General features: G+C 43.1%; 1 long non-coding RNA gene across 1 annotated transcript; it reads right to left on the reverse strand.

The window, feature by feature from the left end:
- Positions 1 to 921: 921 nt before the first annotated feature.
- Positions 922 to 22,239, reverse strand: LOC110509368. Its single transcript, XR_002471429.2, has 3 exons — positions 18,027 to 22,239; positions 17,590 to 17,928; positions 922 to 1,456 (listed from the first exon to the last, which is right to left on the reverse strand). It is a non-coding gene; the product is annotated as an uncharacterized LOC110509368 (long non-coding RNA).
- Positions 22,240 to 23,460: the final 1,221 nt, after the last annotated feature.

Consider the following 23,460-nt stretch of genomic DNA (forward strand, 5'->3'; position numbering starts at 1 on the left):
TAATTATTGGTGGAGAGGCACGTCATTGAAAAACATTTTTTAAATATACTGTAGGCCTACCATAGGTGAAATGAGTCTCTAGTGTTGAGTAATGGGCTGTTAAAAATGGTTTAGGTCTTAATTATTTAAACAGCATGTTGAAGTTAGAAGCAAAAGCCTACAACTATTTTAGCACTGTTTTGCGCTGCTCTGAGACAAGCATGGGGACTGGTCTTGATAAATCAATGAGAATTTTATTGCCACTCAATCTCTGTTTGGGTATTGGTTAGATAAGAATTGGAAAATTAGGGTGCAGAAATGTTATGCTCTTAGTGTAACCTTTATTTAACTAGGCAAGTCAGTTAAGAACTAATTCTTATTAACAAGGACAGCTTCCTCCCGTTATACAGTGCCATACTTTCCATTCCATCCTAGCAGAAACCCTGAGGGTTTTGTTTTTCTCTGAATAGAAACACCATAATATTGATCCCATTTACTATGTTATTGCAAAAAAGGTCTTCTCATTCTCTGTTAGTGCCAATATGGAAGACTATCAAATGCTTCTCAATGATGCCTTCTGGTGGTCAAACTAGCAATAACTTGCATTAACAGAAAAAATGGCTGACAAATAGATAACGTGCCACAGAATGCTGTAGCAGCCCGCAAGGTGTGAAGCAGTATGACACAACTTTTAAAGAAGGAACCACTGTATGTGGGAACTCCTTCGAAACTGTTGGAAAAGTATTCCAAGTGAAGTTGGTTGAGAGAATGCCAAGAGTGTGCAAAGCTGTCATCAAGGCAAAGGGTGGCTACTTTGAAAAATCTAAAATATAACATTTACTTAGATTTTTAACACTTTTTTTTGCTACTATATGATTTCATATGTTATTTCATAGTTTATGTCTTCACAATTATTCTACTTTGTAGAAAATAGTAAAAATGAAGAAAAACCATTGTATGAGTAGGTGTGTCCGAACTTTTGACTGCTACTGTAGGTCAATTATATTTTGTGCTATTAGCAGGGTTAGTTGTTGCGTGGAGCACCTTTAAAATGTAATGTAAAAAAAAAGATAGAACATTTCTACTGGAAGGTAATTTATTTGGTTCTTGGTGATGTGTGACATTTGATCAGTGATTGTATAGCCTTTTGTTCTAGCTATTTATTACAGTTTTGTCTCCTAACTGATACACCCGAAGGGTTTGAATGGTAAGAACAAAGCCATGCCCCTGCTGTGCCTCACCTGCTGAGCAGCTCATAGGGCAACACAGCCTCCTGATGGAGGTTCCAGTGGGGAGGTGGAGGGAAGGAGGGGGTCGTATTGGAGCATCACTGGCAGGTCTACAATGGGAAAGTTCAGAGGCGTCACACGATGAACAGGCTGCAAGTTGCTGGATGAGGTGGAGGCTTTAGGGGTATTTTCTGCCTGTCTGATCTCAGCAGGCGAGGCCTTCTGAACAAGCGTCTCACTGCAGGGATCTAATGCAAAGGAGGAGAAGACACATTGTGTATATGAGGGGGGAGGTCATGTAAAGGTTGGCAGAGACGAGAGCCAATCAACAGGTAACAATCCCATTAGGAGATGGAGGCCCGCCCCCTTGTCACTCCAGCGTCCTCTCGGTGAAGACGGAGTTCTTGGGAGTTCAGGGATGAACTGGGAGGGACTGGGAGAGACTGCAAGGGACAGGAAGAGCCTGGGAGGAACTGGGAGAGACTGAGAGGTACTGGGAGAGACTGGGAGAGACTTTGGAGGGACTGCTTAAAGGCATGTCATGCCAGTCTTGCTGGTGACCATAATTAATCATCCCATTGACCATGTCTAATATAGTTTAATATAGTTATCTCAATCATGTAAAATAAATCTACACAGAAACATGCATAGGAAAAGGTACAAAAATATAGTAGATGTTTGCTGTCAAGTTTCCCTCCAGGTTAGGCTTCCATGTGGTTAGAGCAATCTTCTCTTCGGTGCAATTGTGCCATCATTAACTAAATGATACAGATGTAGGATCTTAATTTGATCACCCTGTTGCAGGAGACATTTCCTGCAAGGAGTAACTTGTAATGTATTTCATGTTTAAACAGGCATCTGTAATCTACATTTCTGACTTGATTTTCCCTTATGAAAAAAATGCATCAGCCCCTACAAAAATGTCCATTAATTGTAATCCACAAAATAATTCACATTTCCTGTAGCTGCAGGATTATTTTCCTGCTGTAGAAAACTGTCCAAAATTAAGATCCTACATCTGTACATGATGCAGCTTTTAAAGATGATTGTCCTTTTATCAATGAACAATGTACTTAAGTTTCATGACTGGACAAAGTAAAGAAAATGTGTGGGCTTTTCAATCATTAATGATTGACAGAGGATGCCCGTTTCAATTTGTATTTAGAGACTGGATCGAATAGCTGTGGGCATATTGCCTCAATTGGGTTTATGGGCAACGTGAAAACACATGGACTAGAGCCAAGAAGTTTATCTAGCAGGAGGATTCCCACAGCTCATCTTTTGGACAGTGTAGGCCCGAACTGTAGTCAAAACCTCTCACAGACTTGATGAATCATATCTCTAATAATGAGCTTTCCTTTCTTCCATTTTATTGTAGGTAACAGTAAAACTCAACATAAAACATTCTAATGTTTCATGTGTTAAAACTTTATGTTCATGTCTTGAGATCTCCATTGGAGCTTGACTTCAACTTCAAATTTTCCATTTGTTTGGGGAAAATATATTTGTTTTGACAGGTTATGGTAAAGATTACAAATATTTCCATCAGTAAAGAGCTGTGATGTTGGCGGATATGCAGAGGGAAATTGAGGAAAAGTCACAGCTCAATGGGCTGTGGCCATTCCAGCAAAACAGAATGAAATATCCATAGCTGGCGTTTATTAAAAGGAAAACTGAATCTTTTGTACATCCAATAGTTGCATGTTGGTGTGAATACAATGACAGGGTGGTGTGCTGTTGTGGTTTTGTGAGCATACACTAATATGTTGACTAAACTGGCGTTGCAAAATAAATGTACATATTCATGTTATTCAGTTATTTCATCCAAACTGCTTTGCGCGCATCATTGGCTTCTGTGTAGTCAAACGCAGAAATAGAACTTGGATCTATTTTAGACTCTTGACGCACTGCAAGCCCTGCCTATCCCATCTACTCATTGGTTTTTATGAGCATACTAACCCACAAGGGCGATTTGAAAGATGAGGTCCACACTCCAATCCAGTTGGTAATGCACCTTTGTTGACACAAAAGAATAATAATAATAAAAGGAGCAGAATGATGAACAAGGAGAGATTAATCTAAGAAAACTAACAACAAAAAATGTACTAGATTTCCCCATTCATCTGTGGAATAATTTTCTGGGTAGAGAACACAAGATTTTTGATGACTCAAAATGTGCAAAAATTCTACAAAGATCCAGCAAAAAAAAGGTTTTGTGCGCATACAACAGCAAGCTAGCTAAATGTCCATGAATGTTTCAAATATGTTTCTGCTTGTCCCCAAATTATACCGAACAAAAATATAAAAGCAACATTTAAAGTGTTTCATGAGCTGAAACAAAATGTCCCAGAAATGTTCCATATACACAAAAAACGTACAGTATTTAGTTCCAATTGTGTGCACACATCTGTTTACATCCCTGTTAGTGAGAATTTCTCCTTTGCAAAGATAATCCATCCACTTGAAGGGTGAGGCATATCAAGAAGCTGATTAAACAGCATGATCATTACACAGGTGCACCTTGTGCTGGGGACAATAAAAGGCCACTCTAAAATGTGCAGTTTTGTCACACAACACAATGCCACAGATGTCTCAAGTTTTGAGGGAACGTGCAACTGGCATGCTGACTGCAGGAATGTCCGCCAGAGCTGTTGATAGAGAAGTGAATGATCGTTTCTCTACCATAAGCAAACTCCAAACATTATTTGAGAGAATTTGGCAGTATGTCCAACCAGCCTCAAACCACAGACCGAGTGTAACCACGTCATCTGAGGACCTCCACATCTGGCTTCTTCAACTGCGGGATCATCTGAGATCAGCCACCTGGAAAAGCTGACAAAACTGAGCAGGATTTCTGTCTGTAAAAAAGCCCTTTTGTGGGGAATAACAAATTCTGATTGGCTGGGCCTGATTCCCCAATGGGTGGGCCTATGGCCTCCCAGGTCCACCAATGGCTGTGCCCCTGCCCTGTCATGTGAAATCCATAGATTAGGGCCTCATGAATTAATTTAAATTGACTAATGTAATTATATGAACCGTAACTGTAAAATTGTTGTGTTTCTATTTTTGTACAGTATAATATAGTTGGTTCACAGTTGGTTTTGATATTTGAACCTGTCTGTCATGAATGTGTCTGGTGGGGATAGACAAAATCAACATGCGCACGAGGGAGCACACGGACGCACGTACGGAGCCGGTTTGGTCAAGGTGTAAGAGTGCATTTACAGACCTGCCTGTTCATAATGTCTGCTTTAGCAGCTCCTAAATGACCCACTCACAGCAGCTTGTCCACACTGGTGTAACACAGTTTATCTGGACACCCACAAAGAAAAAAAAAGAAAAAAAGATTGAATGGACCTACCAATACATGTACTGTACATCGGTAGGCCCATTTGGTCATCATTTTCTCACATTAAGCCTAACACTTCACAAAGCTATACACAGTGTCGTAAGGTTGTCATGGTTTAGACTGCTGGCGGCAAATCATGTAATTACTTGTTCAGTAATTAAAGCATGCAGTGATAATGACAACTCAGGGAGAGAGGGTTTATTTTCAGGTCATTTCAACATCTCTTTCCTAGCTGCATGTCTCTGAAATGGCTTTCACGAACTCTATCTCTAGTAATTAATTTTGACTACATCTGGTGCCCGTGGTCAAACAGGTGTTACTTGATTGACATTTCTAAAATGCTAAAGACTGTGGAGGGCAGAGGAAGGAGGACATATTAAGAGGTAAGGTAAGGTTGCCTGGTGTTGTTGGTGCTGTAGTGGTGGGAAGTCAGAGCTAAAAACTAAAATGTAGTTATATAGCTGCTGCTTCGAGTTCCTCCATGTTGCAGCTCGTGTCTTTCAGAAGAATTGAGAAAGTGGGCAGTTGGAATGGGGTTTTTGTGTGGTGGGGAGGCGATTGGGGTGGAGGAAAATTATTGTTAATGTCACAGATGATGCCATGAGTCCTTTGGCACTTGAACAAAAAATGAGTGAAATGGTCATTTGGAGTGACAGAGATTGGCCCAGGGAGTGATAAGATAAGATGGAAGCAGGTGGCATCAAGGCAAAGGATCAAATAGATAACCATTTATCTGATGGGACTCATCCCTGACAGGGACGGTGAAACGAAAACATCAAAGAAAATAAGAACAATTATTTGACTTAGTGTTTTCCTGCTTTAGCAAACTGGCTCAAATTAAGATCCTACATGTTCCAGCTGTCAAAGATGATTATCCTTTCATCAATGATCAATGTATGTAAGTTTCATGAATGGACAAAATAAAGAAAATGTGTGGGAGTTTAATTCATGAATGATTGACAGAGGAAGCCCGTTTCAATTTGTACTCATAGATAGAATGGTTGTCGCTGGTGGGCACATGGCCTCAATTGGGTTTATGGGCAACGTGAAAACACATGGAATAGAGCCAGGAGGTTTAACTAGCAGGAGGCTTCCCACAGCGTATGCACAAACTGGAATCAAAACCTCTCACAGACTTGATGAATCATATCTCTAATCATGAGCTTTCTTCTCTCTCATTGTAACGTAATGTAACAATAAAACTCAGCATGAAATGTTTTAATGTTGCATGGGTTATGAGTTCATGTTCAGGTCTTGAGATCTCCATCGGACCTTGACTTCAACTTCACATTTTCAATTGAATTTTGTTTGGGAAAAATATATTTGAATTGACAGGTTAGGATACAAAATACAAATCATTCCATTAGTAAAGACCTGTGATGTTGATGGAGACGCAGAGAGAAATTGGGGAAGAGTTACAGATAAATGGACTGTGGCCATTCCAGCAAAACATAATTAAATATCCATGGCTAGCTTTTACTATTTCATTGTGGGGAATCGAAAAGGATAGACCAAAACTGTAAAGGAAAATAGAATATTCTGTACATCAAATAATGGTATGTTGGTGTGACTAAAATGACAGGGTGGTGGGTTGTCGGGGTTGTGTGAACACACATTATTAAGAGGGACTTCACCGACGTGCCTGTTCATCAAGTACTCTTTACCAGCTCTTATATGACCCACACACAGCAGCTTGTCCTGACAGACAGATATCATCATCTGTACCTCTGGGTGTTCATTGGTTTAAAGTAGACAACACTGTCAACATGCTCAGGGTGCTACATTGTAGCTATAGGGCTGTGAATCACCTGTGTCGGCTGTCCCTATAAGCACCAATGAAGCACAACAATTAGTAATACTGTAGTTACCCATCTGAAAGAGCAAGGCGCCGACTGTGGTGAAAGAACCATTCCAAAAATCTCTCCAAAGTATTGAAATAGAGCCCACACTGTGAAGCAGCATGCTTTAACACACCTCAGCAGTGTTTTAGTGGGAAGAGTATTTAATGATGAACCATTATCATTAGAGTGAATCAGGGAGGAGGAGGAGGAGGAGGAGACCCTTTGAGCTACTGAAGCATGCAGTGATAATGACAACTCAGGGAGAGAGGGGTTATTTTCAGGTTCTCTCTTTCCTAGCTACATGTCTGAAATGCCTTTTTCAAACTCTTATCTCCAGTTTTGAGTACTTCTATTGCTCGAGGTCAAACAGGTGTAACTTGATTGAAATTGTTGAAATGCTACTGCTTCTGGAGGGCAGAGGAAGAAGACAGATTAAGAAGTAAGGTTGACTGGTGTTGTTTGTGCTATAGTGGTAGAAACCAAGATGGCGTAGCAGTGCAGACGTGGATTGTCCTCTTCTCGTTTACTTTTTGTATTTTTTGTATATATTCCAATGAATTATATCTTCCAGTAACCCGCCTCACTCAATGTGACACGAATCCGCTATTTTTTTTAGACCTTATAGCCAAAACTTGCATCAGAGGCTAGCCAGCTAGTAGCTATTTAGCCACTGCTAGCAACCTTTACCCTCTGCTCAGGCACCAGCCATTTTTTAGCCTGGATAATACCTGCCAACCTCGGACTGTTTTTCTCCACTACGACGCCGGATTACTGCCGTAAACCCTGACCATTACTCCTGATCATCACAGCTAGCTAGCTGCCACTGAGTGATCCAGCCCTGAGCCAGGCAGATCTCCCGGCTAGCAAACGTAATTACCACAACTACATTACCTCTTTCGCCATCTGGCCCGGTCCCGTCGTAGACACGGCGCCCCGCCGTACCACCACGACTGGTCCGCAGACGTAATTCCATCAGCTGTGCCTTCAACCGTCCTTTGCCGAACATCGGAGCAGACGCTTCTACTTATCCCGGACTGCTAACTTTAAACGCCATGTCTCCCGCGTGCTAGCGTAGCAGCGAGTACCCCGTGGCTTCCCTGTTCCATCTATTGCTGTACACTGGACCCTATAATCACTTGGCTACATAGCTGATGCCTGCTGGACTGTTCATTTTTCACGGTACTTTGTTTACCTTTGTTTATCTGTCGGCCCTAGCCCCGAACTCAGGCCCTGTATGTAGTTAACTGACCCTCTCTGCCCATTCATCTCCATTTTACCTGTTGTTGTTGTCTTACCCGTTGTTGTCTTAGCTAGCTCTCCCAATCAACACCTGTGATTGCTTTATGCTTCGATTTATGTCTCTCTCAAATGTCAATATGCCTTGTATACTGTTGTTTAGGATAATAATCATTGTTTTAGTTTACTGCGGAGCCCCTAGTCCCACTGTACATGCCTTAGATACCTCCTTTGTCCCACCTCCCACACCTCCCACACATGTGGTGACCTCACCCAGTATAACCAGCATGTCCAGAGATGCAACCTCTCTTATCATCACTCAGTGCTTGGGCTTACCTCCACTGTACCAGCACCCCACCATACCACTGTCTGCACAATATGCCCTGAATCTATTCTACCATGCCCAGAAATCTGCTCCTTTTATTCTCTGTCCTCAACGCACTAGACGACCAGTTTTGCTATCCTTTAGCCGTACCCTCATCCTACTCCTCCTCTGTTCCTCGGGTGATGTGGAGGCTAACCCAGGCCCTGCGTGTCCCCAGGCACATTTGTTGACTTCTGTAATTGAAAAAGCCTTGGTTTCATGCATGTCAACATCAGAAGCCTCCTCCCTAAGTTTGTTTTACTAACTGCTTTAGCACACTCCGCCAACCCTGATGTCCTTTGCTGTGTCTGAATCCTGGCTTAGGAAGGCCGCCAAAAATTCTGAGATTTCCATCCCCAACTACAACATTTTCCGTCAAGATAGAACTGCCAAAGGGGGAAGAGTTGCAATCTACTGCAGAGATGTCATACTTTCCAGGTCTATGCCCAAACAGTTTGAGCTTCTAATTAAAAAAATAATTATCTCACTGTTGCCGCCTGTTATAGACCCCCCTCAGCTCCCAGCTGTGCCCTGGACACCATATGCGAATTGATTGCCCCCCATCTATCTTCAGAGTTCGTTCTGTTAGGTGACCTAAACTGGAATAAGTTAACACCCCAGCAGTCCTACAATCTAAGCTAGATGCCCTCAATCTCACACAAATTATCAAGGAAACCACCAGGTACAACCCTAAACATGTAAACATGGGCACCCTCATAGATATTATCCTGTCCAACTTGCCCTCCAAATACACCTCTGTAAATACACTGTAAAGTCCATGGAGAACAAGAGCACCTCCTCCCAGCTGCCCACTGCACTGAGGCTAGGCAACACGGTCACCACCGATAAATCCATGATAATCTAAAATTTCAATAAGCATTTCTCTACGGCTGGCCATGCTTTCCTCCTGGCTACCCCAACCCCGGCCAACGGCTCCGCACCTCCTGCAGCTACTTGCCCTCCCCAGCTTCTCCTTCATGCAAATCCAGATCGCAGATGTTCTGAAAGAGCTGCAAAACCTGGGCCAGTACACATCAGCTGGGCTAGACAATCTGGACCCTCTCTTTCTAAAATTATCCACCGCCATTGTTGCAACCTCTATTACCAGTCTGTTCAAACTCTTTCGTATCGTCAGAGATCCCTAAATATTGGAAAGCTGCCGTGGTCATCCCCCTCTTCAAAGGGGGTGACACTCTAGACCTAAACTGTTGTAGACCTATATCCATCCTACCCTAAGTCTTTGAAAGCCAAGTTAATAAACAGATCACTGACCATTTCAAATCCCACCTTACCTTCTCCGCTGTGTAATCCGGTTTCCGAGCTGGTCATGGGTGCACCTCATCCACGCTCAAGGTACTAAATGATATCATAACTGCCATCGATAAAAGACAGTACTGTGCAGCAGTCTTCATCGACCTGGCCAAGGCTTTCGACTATGTCAATCACCACATTCTTATCGGAAGACTCAATAGCCTTGGTTTCTCAAATGACTTCCTTGCCTGGTTCACCAACTACTTCGCAGACAGAGTTCAGTGTGTCAAATCGGAGGGCCTGTTGTCCGGACCTCTGGCAGTCTCTATGGGGGTTCCACAGGGTTCAATTCTCGGGCCAACTCTTTTCTCTGTATATATCAACGATGTCGCTCCTGCTGCTGGTGATTCTCTGAACCACCTCTACGTAGACGACACCATTCTGTATACACCTGGCCCTTCTTTGGACACTGTGTTAACCTCTTGCGACGAGCAAACCCGTATCCGGGAGCGTAATCATAGCCTCAAACGCATTAGCATAACGCAGCGGACATAAATACCCCTAGAAGCTTTTCCTATTCATGAAAATCGCAAATGAAATAAATATATTCAAACATAAGCTTAGCCTTTTGTTAACAACACTGTCATCTCAGATTTTCAAAATATGCGTTACAGCCAACGCTAGACAAGCATTTGTGTAAGTTTATCATGGCATAATGCTATGCTAGTTCTGCTAGCAGCAGGCAACATTTTCATGAAAATAAGAAAAGCAACCAAATTAAATAATTTACCTTTGAAGAACTTCAGATGCTTTCACTCAGGAGACTCCCAGTTAGATAGCAAATGTTCCTTTTTTCCAAAAATATTATTTTTGTAGGCGAAATAGCTCCCGTTTCTTCATCATGCTTGGCTGAGAAATCGACCTGAAAATGCTGCAACTATAACGCCAAACTTTTTTCCAAATTTGATCCATAATATCGACAGAAACACGGCAAACGTTGTTTAGGATCCATCCTCAAGGTGTTTTTAACATATATATTCGATAATATATCCGTCGAGGCAATTGGTTTCTCATAAGAAGCGATTGGAAAAATGGCTACCTCAGTATTTTACGCAAGATTTTCTGCGGGAGACACCATGGGACCACATGCTATATATGGTCCCTTACAGCCATTCTTCAATGGAAATGCCTAAAAAGACGTCACAATGCTGTAGACCTTGGGGAATACGTGGAAAACGTAAGCTCATTCACAGCCATATAAGGAGTCATTGGCATGAGGCGGTTTCAAAAAATGTGGCACTTCCTGGTTGGATTTTTATCTGGGTTTTGCCTGTAACATCAGTTCTGTGGCACTCACAGACAATGTCAGAGTGTTTTCTTTCCAAAGCTGTCAATTATATGCATAGTCAAGCATCTTTTCGTGACAAAATATCTTGTTTTTCATCCCAAATTTTTAATAGCGCCCCCTAATGCATAACTGGTTAACAAACCTCCAAATGAGCTTCAATACCATACAACACTCCTTCCGTGGCCTCCAACTGCTCTTAAACGCTAGCAAAACCAAATGCATGCTTTTCAACCGTTCGCTGCCCGCACCCGCCCGCCCGTCTAGCATCACTACTCCGGACAGTTCTGACCTAGAATACGTGGACAACTACAAATATCTAGGTGTCTGGCTAGACTGTAAACTCTCCTTCCAGACTCATATCAAACATCTCCAATCCAAATTTATATCTAGAATCTGCTTTCTATTTCACAACAAAGCCTACTTCACTAACGCCGCCAAACTTACCCTAGTAAAACTGACTATCCTACCAATCCTCGACTTCGGTGATGTCTTTTACAAAATAGCTTCCAACACTCTACTCAGAAAACTGGATGCAGTCTATCACAGTGCCATCCGTTTTGTTACCAAAGCGCCTTACACCACCCCCCACTGCGACCTGTATGCTCTAGTCGGCTGGCCCTCTTTACATATTCGTTGCCGACCCACTGACTCCAGGTCATCTATAAGTCTATGCTAGTAAAGCTCCGCCTTATCTCAGCTCACTGGTCATGATAACAACACCCACCCATAGCACGCACTCCAGCAGGTATATCTCATTGGTCATCCCCAAAGCCAACACCCCCTTTGGCCGCCTTTCCTTACAGTTCTCTGCTGCCAGTGACTGGAACGAATTGCAAAATTTGCTGAAGCTGGAGACTTACATATCCCTCACTGACTTTAAACATCAGCTATCTGAGCAGCTAACCGATCACTGTAGCTGTACATAGTCCATCTGTAAATAGCCCACCCAATCTACCTACCTCATCCCCATATTGTTTTTATTTACTTTGCTGCTCTTTTGCACACCAGTATCACTACTTACACTCCATAATCTGCTCATTTATCACTCCAGTGTTAATCTGCTAAATTGTAATTACTTTACTACTATGGCCTATGGCCTTACCTCCTCATGCCATTTGCACACACTGTATATAGACTTTCTTTTTTTCTATTGTGTTATTGACTGTACACTTGTTTATTACATGTGTAACTCTGTGTTGTTGTTTCTGTCGCACTGCTTTGCTTTATCTTGGCCAGGTTGCAGTTGTAAATGACAACTTGTTCTCAACTAGCTTACCTGGTTAAATAAAGGTGAAAAAAAAGCAGTAGCTCAAAACTAAAATGTAGTTATTTTTCTGCTGCTTCCATCATGTAGCAGCTCATGTGTCTTTCAGAAGAATTTAGAAAGTGGGCAGTGGAATGTGGTTTATGTGGGGTGAGTCTTTCTGGCAACAAATGAGTGAAATGGGGATTTGGAGTGGCAGAGATTCGTGCAGGGCATGATAACATAAAATGGAAGCAGGTGACATGTAGGCAGAGAATCAAATAGAGAACCATTTATCTGATGGGACTCATCCCTGAAAGGGACATTGAAAAGGAAACAGGAACAATTATTTGACTTACACTCTTAGAAAAATAATTGTTATTTAGCACCTAAAACGGTTCTTTGGCTATACCCATACGAGAACCCTTCGAAGAAACCTTTTGTGTTCCATGTAAAACCCTTTCCACAGAGTTCTACATGGGACCCAAAAATAGTTATCCTATGGGGACAACCGAAAAACCCCTTTGAAACAATTTTTTCTAAGTGTAGTCTTGACGAACACCTGAAAATGTGCTATTCTCTACATACCCTGGGGCGGCAGGGTAGCCTAGTGGTTAGAGCGTTTGACTAGTAACTGGAAGGTTGGAATCTATCGTTCTGCCCCTGAACAGGCAGTTAACCCACTGTTCCTAGGCCTTCATTGAAAATAAGAATTTGTTCTTAACTGACTTGCCTAGTTAAATAAAGGTAAAATAAAAAAATATATAGTTCTAAATTAAGGTCAGCTTTAAAATTCTCTTAACAGGACATCTATGTCCTCCAAAGGTCATCCTGAATATTGATTTCTAAAACATTCTCAGATTCCCTATAGCTAGTATAATTGGATCGTTTGCTTAGTGAGAATTTGACTTGCTGCTTTACTGTAGGTTACTATATGAGTTAATTTAAGCCTAAGACACGCCAAGGATACTGACTGCCAAGAGGTACTTAGGGTTCTCTGCCCAGAGTGTTGGTAATCAACTTTTTGTTGTTCATATTGCACAGATCAACCGCTGATCAGCCTCGATAAAGTTCTCCAGACCACAAGGTGGCAGTAGATTCCTTAAGTGATGTTTGGCTGTTGCCTGCTGTAGATAGCTCATGTAAGCTAACTAGCAAGCTGCACTAATTTTGTTGCTATTTATCTAGAATTTGTAGTAAGCCCTTGTTAATACCAGCTAGATGGCCACAACTAGATTACTAGTGTGGCTTGCAACATTATTAAATCAAAATGGATGTTTTTTAACAAAGCAGCTGCCTGGTTGCTGCTATTTTGTGCTAACTTGAAAATTGTGATGCTAAACGTTTAGCTAACATTAGCTAGCAAGCAATCTGGCACTGGCAGTATGGGATAATAGAGAGTGAATTAAATTACTTCATCTTGCTATATCACTTGCTTGAAATTCCATTTCAAGTCGAACATTTTAGAGGTGGGACCAAGTCACCATTATTCGAGTGACAAGCAAGTTACAAGGTCAAGTCTCAAGTAGAACGGTTCGAACTGGTCGAGCCTCGAGTCAAATCCAAGTCGTGCATTCTAAGAACAAGTCGAGACTTCAAGTCAAGACTCAAGTCAGCAAAAAATAAAAATAAATTCAAATATATACAGTGCCTTGCGAAAGTATTCGGCCCCCTTGAACTTTGCGACCTTTTGCCACATTTCAGGCTTCAAACATAAAGATATAAAACTGTATTTTTTTGTGAAGAATCAACAACAAGTGGGACACAATCATGAAGTGGAACGACATTTATTGGATATTTCAAACTTTTTTAACAAATCAAAAACTGAAAAATTGGGCGTGCAAAATTATTCAGCCCCCTTAAGTTAATACTTTGTAGTGCCACCTTTTGCTGCGATTACAGCTGTAAGTCGCTTGGGGTATGTCTCTATCAGTTTTGCACATCGAGAGACTGAAATGTTTTCCCATTCCTCCTTGCAAAACAGCTAGAGCTCAGTGAGGTTGGATGGAGAGCATTTGTGAACAGCAGTTTTCAGTTCTTTCCACAGATTCTCGATTGGATTCAGGTCTGGACTTTGACTAGAACATTCTAACACCTGGATATGTTTATTTTTGAACCATTCCATTGTAGATTTTGCTTTATGTTTTGGATCATTGTCTTGTTGGAAGACAAATCTTCGTCCCAGTCTCAGGTCTTTTGCAGACTCCATCAGGTTTTCTTCCAGAATGGTCCTGTATTTGGCTCCATCCATCTTCCCATCAATTTTAACCATCTTCCCTGTCCCTGCTGAAGAAAAGCAGGCCCAAACCATGATGCTGCCACCACCATGTTTGACAGTGGGGATGGTGTGTTCAGCTGTGTTGCTTTTACGCCAAACATAACGTTTTGCATTGTTGCCAAAAAGTTCAATTTTTGTTTCATCTGACCAGAGCACCTTCTTCCACATGTTTGGTGTGTCTCCCAGGTGGCTTGTGGCAAACTTTAAACAACACTTTTTATGGATATCTTTAAGAAATGGCTTTCTTCTTGCCACTCTTCCATAAAGGCCAGATTTGTGCAATATACGACTGATTGTTGTCCTATGGACAGAGTCTCCCACCTCAGCTGTAGATCTCTGCAGTTCATCCAGAGTGATCATGGGCCTCTTGGCTGCATCTCTGATCAGTCTTCTCCTTGTATGAGCTGAAAGTTTAGAGGGACGGCCAGGTCTTGGTAGATTTGCAGTGGTCTGATACTCCTTCCATTTCAATATAATCGCTTGCACAGTGCTCCTTGGGATGTTTAAAGCTTGGGAAATCCTTTTGTATCCAAATCCGGCTTTAAACTTCTTCACAACAGTATCTCGGACCTGCCTGGTGTGTTCCTTGTTCTTCATGATGCTCTCTGCGCTTTTAACGGACCTCTGAGACTATCACAGTGCAGGTGCATTTATACGGAGACTTGATTACACACAGGTGGATTGTATTTATCATCATTAGTCTTTTAGGTCAACATTGGATCATTCAGAGATCCTCACTGAACTCCTGGAGAGAGTTTGCTGCACTGAAAGTAAAGGGGCTGAATAATTTTGCACGCCCAATTTTTCAGTTTTTGAATTGTTAAAAAAGTTTGAAATATCCAATAAATGTCGTTCCACTTCATGATTGTGTCCCACTTGTTGTTGATTCTTCACAAAAAAATACAGTTTTATATATTTATGTTTGAAGCCTGAAATGTGGCAAAAGGTCGCAAAGTTCAAGGGGGCCGAATACTTTCGCAAGGCACTGTATTACCTCAATTAGCCCGACTAACCAGTCCCCCTGCACATTTTACCGGTACCACCTGTATATAGCCTCGCTACTGTTATTTTTTACTTATGAGCCCATTCCCAACATTGCAAAGTTCAAAAGTGAGACAAATATTTATATGCATACTGGGGGCGCACACACTACGATTCCAGCTTAGGACCTTAGCATTTCCTAAGCACGCCTTTCCTATGCACTTCTCAGTATTTGGTATTCAGTCTTACCTCATTCAGTCCGTAAGGTTCTGTGCAGGGCAACCGCTGAAAACCCTCCCACTTGCAGGCCAACAGATTTTCTAGTGGAGTTTTCATTCAATAGGGTTTTTAGAACATTTATCTTAAGCCATCCCTTTTACCCTCTTGAGGCAATTGTCGCGGCCCCGTGGAAATCTAATTAGCGTCATAAAAAAACAAGCCATGAGGTCGAAGGAATTGTCCGTATAGCTCCGAGACAGGATTTTGTCGAGGCACAGATCTTGGGATCTGTGCCTCACAAGTCCTCAACTGGCAGCTTCATTAAACCTGTTAAGTCTACCCCCTCCTTTTTCGAACATTCTGTTAAAAATCGCGCAACATTTCAGCGTCCTGCTACTCATGCCAGGAATATAGTATATGCATATGATTAGTATGTGTGGATAGAAAACACTCTGAAGTTTCTAAAACTGGTTAAATCACGGCTGTGACTATAACAGAGCGTGTGTTTCATCGAAAAGCGCAAGAAAAACTGGTCACTGAAAACTGAAAAAAATATCCATGCGCCACTTGCATGCATTGTTTAAGGGGCACCAAATTAAATAGGGCCGAGATTGCAATTCCTACAGCTTCCACACGATGTAGCCAAAAACGTCATTTTCATTGACAAAAATCCTTTGTGTCATGACAAATAGATCCTTCATTCCGTCCAGCATATAGCAATCGATTTTGGAAAAGAGAAAAAGGGACATTGTTTTCTTGAGTAGCTGCTGTTGAATACAGATCGCCCAGTGATCAATTTGATCGCTTATTAACGTTTAGAAATACCTAAAGTTGGGTTACAAAAGTAGGTTGAAGTGTTTTGTCAAAGAATATAGGCAACTTATATAATTTTAAAAAATGATGTTGCGTGTTGGAAGAGAGCTTTTTTCCTGAACCAGACAGGCTATACAAATGGATATTTTGGGCATACACGGACGGATTTAATCGGGAAAAAGACCCAATTGTGATGTTTATGGAACATATAGGAGTGCCAACAAAGAATATCATCAAAGGTAATGAATGTTTTATATTTTATTTCTGCGTTTTGTGTAGCGCCGGCTACGCTAATTATTTTGTTTACGTCCCCTTCAGGTATATTGGGGTGTTGCATGCTGTCAGATAATAGCTTCTCATGCTTTCGCCGAAAAGCATTTTAAAAATCTGACTTGTTGGCTAGAGTGTAACTTTAATTCAATACCCTGCATGTGTGTTTTAACGAGTACATTTAGCATTTAGCGTAGCGCATTTGCATTTCCAGGTGCCTAGTTGAGACGTCTGCATCTCAAGTAGGATCAACAGGTTTTAAATAGTACCCACAAAACATCAGGCTCAACATCAACAGTGAAGAGGTGACTCCGGGATGCAGGAGTTCCTCTGTCCAGTGTCTTTGTTCTTTTCCCATCTTAATTTAGTATTTTTATTGGCCAGTCTGAGATATGGCTTTTTCTTTGCAACTCTGCCTAGAAGGCCAGCATCCTGGACTCGCCTCTTCACTGTTAACGTTGAGACTGGTGTTTTGCGGGTACTATTTAGTGAAGCTGCCAGTTGTGGACTTGTGAGGCATCTGATTTTCAAAGTAGACACTCTAATGTACTTGTCCTCCTGCTCAGTTGGGCACTGGTGCCTCCCTCTCCTCTTTCTATTCTGGTTAGAGCCAGTTTGCACTGTTCTGTGAAGGGAGTAGTACACAGCGTTGTATGAGATCTTCAGTTTATTGGCAATTTCTCAGAACATGAATAGACTGACGAGTTTCAGAAGAAAGTTTGTTGTTTCTGGTCATTTTGAGCCTGTAATCGAACCCACAAATGCTGATGCTCCAGATACTCAACTAGTCGAAAGAAGGCCAGTTTTATTGCTTCTTTAATTAGAACAACAGTTTTCAGCTGTGCTAACATAATTGCAAATGATCAATTAGCCTTTCAAAATGATCAACTTGGATTAGCTAACACAACGTGCTACTGGTACACAGGAGTGATGATTGCTGATAATGGGCCTCTGTACGTCTATGTAGATATTCCATAAAAAAACTTTTGTTTCCAGCTACAATAGCCATTTACAACATTAACAACATCTACACTGTATTTCTGATCATTTTAATGTTATTTTAATGTACTTCAAAATATAGATATTTCAAAAACAAGGACAATTCCAAGTGACCCAAAACCTTTGAATAGTAGTGTGTGTATATATATCTCCTTAATCAGTTTATAGGAGTAAATGTTGCTTACTTACTTGTTGAGCAAAATCAAAACTGTGTTGCATCCTGATGTCTTTGCTTGCTGGTACAGTAGGGCCTCCCAAAGACAACTGCAGGTCTTGACAGGTGGTCTTGCAATCAGCAACCATCTTCTGGTAGACAGACCGCTCACTCTGAACAAGCAGGAGATGTCGTTCTTCGTTCTTCAGCTTGGCTGACTTAACAGCTTCTGGCAGATTGGTAGATCTGAAGACCTGATAGTTGTTCCTCTGTCAATGTCAGCACAGGTCTGTCCCGGGCTTAGTTGCTTGAGATGGGATGCAGCAATTTTCTCCACAAATTCCTGAAGGAAGACAGCCCGACTACACGTGCCTCTGGAAAATACAGAAATAATGTGAGATAAATAAAAGTAGTGCCAATCATGTTGGAGGTAAATTAAATCATCAAAACGTGCTGTTTATGCTTTACATACCAAGTGTTGTCATCGATTCACATGAGATGACAGCAGCTTTCTACCAGTGTTTTTGCCCTGGGTGGCGTCCTGGTAATACTCTTGCATTGTCCTCTGCGTAGTTGTTGATGGTTCACAACTCGCTGCAAGTACTCATGCTTCAGGTGTAACCTGTGCTTGCTTGGGCCAGATTTATTTTTGATGGGAGGCATTAGACCATTCTCCTTATATGACTGGTGGAAAAGAATTATGCTGAAAGACAAATTCCAGATACAAATATTTTTTTGGTAGACAATAGATGGACGTAATCACCGTCAGACACACCTGGCTAACTTGATGGGTCATGTAAACATCTGGAAAAGTGGAGTCTTTTGTTTAGACATATAGCTATCTAAACAGTGAAGTACTAGCAATACAAACCGTTTGTCATAGCTAACTAAAGTTAACCAAATAGGTTCAATGTTAGCTACAGTAGCTAACATTAGGCAATAACTAGCAATGCATATGGCTTTCTGAGATAATATTACTTCACAGATCATACACGTAATGATGGCTAGCAAGCCAGCCAGCTAATGTCAGCTAGCTACCTAACAGTAAGCTTTAACTTGGGGTCTTTGTTTAGACATGTAGCTAGCTAGAAAGCTAAAGAATGAACCATAATCGCATTCCATAGAGTACTAGCAATACAAACCGATTGTAATAGCTTGCTAAAGTTAACCATATAGGCTAAATGTTAGCTGGTTAGCTAGCTAACATTAGGCTACAACAAGCAATGCATAATAATATTATTGCACAGATCATACATGTAATGTTAGCTAGAGAGCCAGCCAACAGTTAGCTTTAACTTGCAATGAAAACAACTTTCTGACAAAATTAGAAACGTATTAGAAATTTATCTGAAACTGTAGCTAGACTCTTACCCGTATACATGGATGAACGCTTCACTGCAAACTGCAACCCTGTTCATTAAATAAGACTGTCAAACTCTGATCTGTTTCACCTGTCTTTACCCCCCTCCAAGTGTCACCCATCTTCCCATGATCCCTTGTGTATTTATATCTGTGTTGTCTGTTTGTCTGTTGCCTGTTCATGGTGTCTTGTCTGGTCTTATCAGCGTGCTTTCCCTTCTTCCTTTTTCTCAAGTTCTGTTTCCTAGTTTTCCCGGTTCTGACTATTGACTGCCCTGTCCATGAGCCTGCCTGCTGTCCTGCACCTGCCTGACTCTGACCTAATTCGAACCTCTGCCTGCCCTGACCCCGAGCCTACCTGCCTTACTCAGGCCTGATCACAAACCCCTGCTTGTCCTCGACCTGCCCTGTGCTTATAATAAATCATCTGAGAACTGTACTATTGGCCTCCTGTGTCTGCATCTGGGTTATATCATGAGTCGTGATAGTACGATAGACTCCACAATGTTGTCTCCCAGCAAGGAGCCACCATTGGAAGACATGAGGAGTTACTGCAATGCCTTATGGAGTGACACCATACCCTGGCAGAACGCCATGACCAGGCATTCGATACATTGCTCAAGAAATTCTGCAGATTCCCTAGTAGGCATTGGGCCACACCAGTAATCCCCCAGACTCTCAGCAACTCCTCCACCAGCAGCATTTCTTCCCTGCCTACCCCAGTGTCCCTAGAACCCTGCTTACCTCCTCCAGAGCACTATGCTGGAGATTCTGGAACCCGCCGGGCCTTTCTCTCCCAGTGCGCTCTCATCTTTGAGCTGCAGCCTTCTTCGTTCCGCCCGGACCACTCGAGGACAGCGCATCTCATAACGCTGACGTCCAGGAGGGCACTCGCCTGGGCTACGGCGTTGTGGGAGCAACAGTCCGCCCTCTGCCTCAGTCTGGAGGAGTTTGTGGCGAAAGTACGGAAGGTGTTTGAGTCTCCATTGTCCGGGAGAGACGCTGCTTGTAAGCTGCTCCAGCTATGTCAAGACTCCCATAGCGTGGCAGACTACGAGGTGGATTTTCGCATGTTGGGGGCTGAGAGTGCCTGGAACCCGGAAGCATTGTTCGACATGTTCCTTCATGGATTATCAGAGGTGGTCAAAGATGAGATCACAGCCAGGGAGCTGCCCATGGACCTTCACTCCCTCATAGCCTTGACCATTCAGATGGCTACGAGAATGTAGGAGGGAGAGGGAATCTGTGCCCTGTCTCACTCGCTTGCCCTCGATTCCCACCTCACCTCCGAGGAATCCCGGAGATCCCCAAAGTCTACATGTCCGAGTGAACCCGATGTCACCCAAGTTCTCTTGGGAATCTCCGTGGGCTGCAAACTCGCCTCCTTCGTAGCCCATACAACTGGTCAGGGCTAGATTGTCTCCGGCTGAGAGCTTACGTGAACTTAACACCCAGAGCTGTCTATATTGTGGGGCTACGGGACATTTCTTAGCTACCTGCCCATTAAAAACCCAGGCTCATCAAGTAGATACGAGTACACTGATGAGCCATACGGGGAGTATCCCATCCTTGATTGCTCATACCCCTCTCCATGCTACCCTGTTTTGGGGTGAACGGTCCAAATCTCTCCGGGTGCTCATTGATTCTGGGGCCGACGAGGGCTTTATGGACGCTACCCTGGTGTTGGAGCTGGGAATCCCCACGCATACCATCTCTACTCCCATGGACGTCAGAGCGTTGGATGGGCAATCTACTGGCAGTCACAAACACTACATTTCCCATTAACCTGAGAATGTCGGGCAATCACAGTAAGATTATGCAGTCCCTGCCCATCGGATCCCTCATTCACCTGTGGTTTTGGGGTTCTCCTGGCTCCAGAGGCACAATCCTCAGATCGACTGGGCTACTGGTTCTATCCTGGGTTGGAGCCCGTTTTGCCATGCACATTGTCTGAAGTTGGCACTGCCTGCCCTGGGGCGTCTTCCTGCGGGCTTGGGAGAAGCCCCAAACCTCTCTGTCGTTCCTGTGGAATACCAGGACCTCCGGGAGATTTTCAGCAAGGCCCTTGCCACCCCGCTTCCTCCGCATCGGCCTTATGACTGCACCATTGACTTTCTGCCCGGGTACTACACCTCCTCTAGCATGACTTTATTCCGTGTCGGGTCCGGAGACCAAAGCGATGGAAGGGTATATTGAGGACTTCTCTCACTGCTTTGTTTATGCGTTCCTCTTCCTCCCCTGCCGGTGCAGGGTTCTTCTTTGTGGAGAAGAAGGACAAACCCTGCATCCAAGCATTGACTACCTGGGTCTCAATGACATTGAGGGTAAAAACCGTTACCCACTACCACTCATCTCCTCAGCTTTCAAGCCTCTCCAGGAGGCAACCATCTTCTCCAAGTTGGACCTGTGGAACACCTACCATCTGGTTCAGATTTACGGGAAGGGGATGAGTGGAAAACTGCCTTTAACACGGCTAGCGGGCACTATGAGTACCTGCTGTTCGGACTGACCAATGCTCCTGCAGTGTTCCAGGCCTTGGTGTGCTCTGAAACATTTTGAACCAATTTGTGTTTGTCTACCTCAATGACATCCTCATCTATTCCTGGTTAGCATCTCCTGGAGAACCAGCTGTTCGTGAATGCGGAGAAGTGTGAGTGGCACCACCATCTCCTTATAGGGATACGTCATCACTGCAGGGATTGTTCAGATTGACCCTGACAAGGTGAGAGCTGTGGTTGATTGGCATCAATCTATGAAAAGTGTGCAACTGCAGCGTTTCCTGGGGTTTGGCCATTTCTACCATCGTTTCATCTGGGGCTAGAGCAACCTTGCTTCCCCCTCTCTGCACTCACCTCTACCAAGGTGGTCTCCAGCAACTGACCGGGCGATCTCTGACCTCAAGCAGTGATTCACTACAGCCCCCATCTTAATCCATCCGGACCTGTCCTGTTAGTTTGTGGTGGAGGTTGACGTCGAAGTGGGGGCTGTCCTGTCCCAACACTCTGCCCAGGATCAGAAGCTGCAGCCATGTGCCTTCCTTTCCCATTGCCTTAACCCTGGCGAGAGGAACCACAACATGGAAAATCACAAATTACGCTGACAAGATGGCGTTGGAATAGTGGAGGCACTGGTTAGAAGGGGCGGAACAGCCATTTCTGGTGTGGACGAACCATAATAAACTGGAATCTCTCCACACCGCCAAGCGCCTCAACTCCAAGCAGGTGAGAGGGGCCCTGTTATTCACTAGCTTCCATTTCACTATTTCCTACCGCCCGGGGTCTAAGAATGTGAAGCCTGACGCGCTCTCACACCTGCACAGCCCCTCTACAACACCCTTCGACCCCGAGACCATCCTCCCTACTTCCCGTCTAGTGGCTGCTATTGTCTGGGGAATCGAGAGTCTGGTCCGCAACTAACCAGATGTTTTTCCCAGACTCTGCCCGTGCTTCGGTTCTGGAATGGGAACATTCCTCGAGACTCAACTGTCATCCTGGTTCCCGTCGGAACTTGGATTTTCTCCGACAATGGTTTTGTTGGCGCACCGTGATTCCTAATGTCTCTGCATTCGTTGCCGCCTGTACTGTGTGTGCGCTGAACAAGACTCCATAGCAAGCTCCGGCTGGCCTCCTTCATCCACTTCCTGTCCCTCACCACCCCTGGTCCGAAATATCCTTGGACTTCGTCACGGGCCTCCTGCCTTCTGATGGCAACACCACCATCCTTATGGTGGTGGACCGGTTTTCCAAAGCTGCCCATTTTATTCCCTTCCTAAATTACCCTCAGCTAGAGTTGAACTAGGAAGTTTACAGTAGTTTGGAGTCATTAAAACTAATTTTTCAACCACTCTTCAAATGTCTTGTTAACAAACAATAGTTTTGGCAAGTCGGTTAGGACATCTACTTTGTGCATGACACAAGTCATTTTTCAAAACAATTGTTTACAGACAGATTGTTTCACTTATAATTCAATATATCACAATTCCAGTGGGTCAGAAGATTACATACACTAAGTTGACTGTGCCTTTAAACAGCTTGAAAAATTCCAGAAAATCATGTCATGGCTTTAGAAGCTTCTGATAGGCTAATTGACATAATTTGAGTCAATTGGAGGTGTACTTGTGGATGTATTTAAAGGCCTACCTTCAAACTCAGTGCCTCTTGACATCATGGGAAAATCAAAAGAAATCAGCCAAGACCTAAGAAAAACAATTGTAGACCTCCACAAATCTGGATCATCCTTCAGATCAATTTCCAAACGCCTGAAGGTACCACGTTAATCTGTACAAACAATAGTACGCAAGTATAAACACCATGGGACCAAGCTGCCATCATGTCACTCAAGAAGGAGACGCGTTCTGTCTCCTAGAGATGAACGTACTTTGGTGAGAGAAGTGCAAATCAATCCCAGAACAACAGCAACGGACCTTGTGAAGATGCTGGAGGAAACATGTACAAAAGTATCTATATCCACAGTAGAACAAGTCCGATATAGACATAACCTGAAAGGCTGCTCAGCAAGGAAGAAGCCATTGCTCCAAAACCGCCATA

The sequence above is a fragment of the Oncorhynchus mykiss genome, chromosome Y, assembly GCF_013265735.2.
Source record: "Oncorhynchus mykiss isolate Arlee chromosome Y, USDA_OmykA_1.1, whole genome shotgun sequence".
Lineage (NCBI taxonomy): Eukaryota > Metazoa > Chordata > Actinopteri > Salmoniformes > Salmonidae > Oncorhynchus > Oncorhynchus mykiss.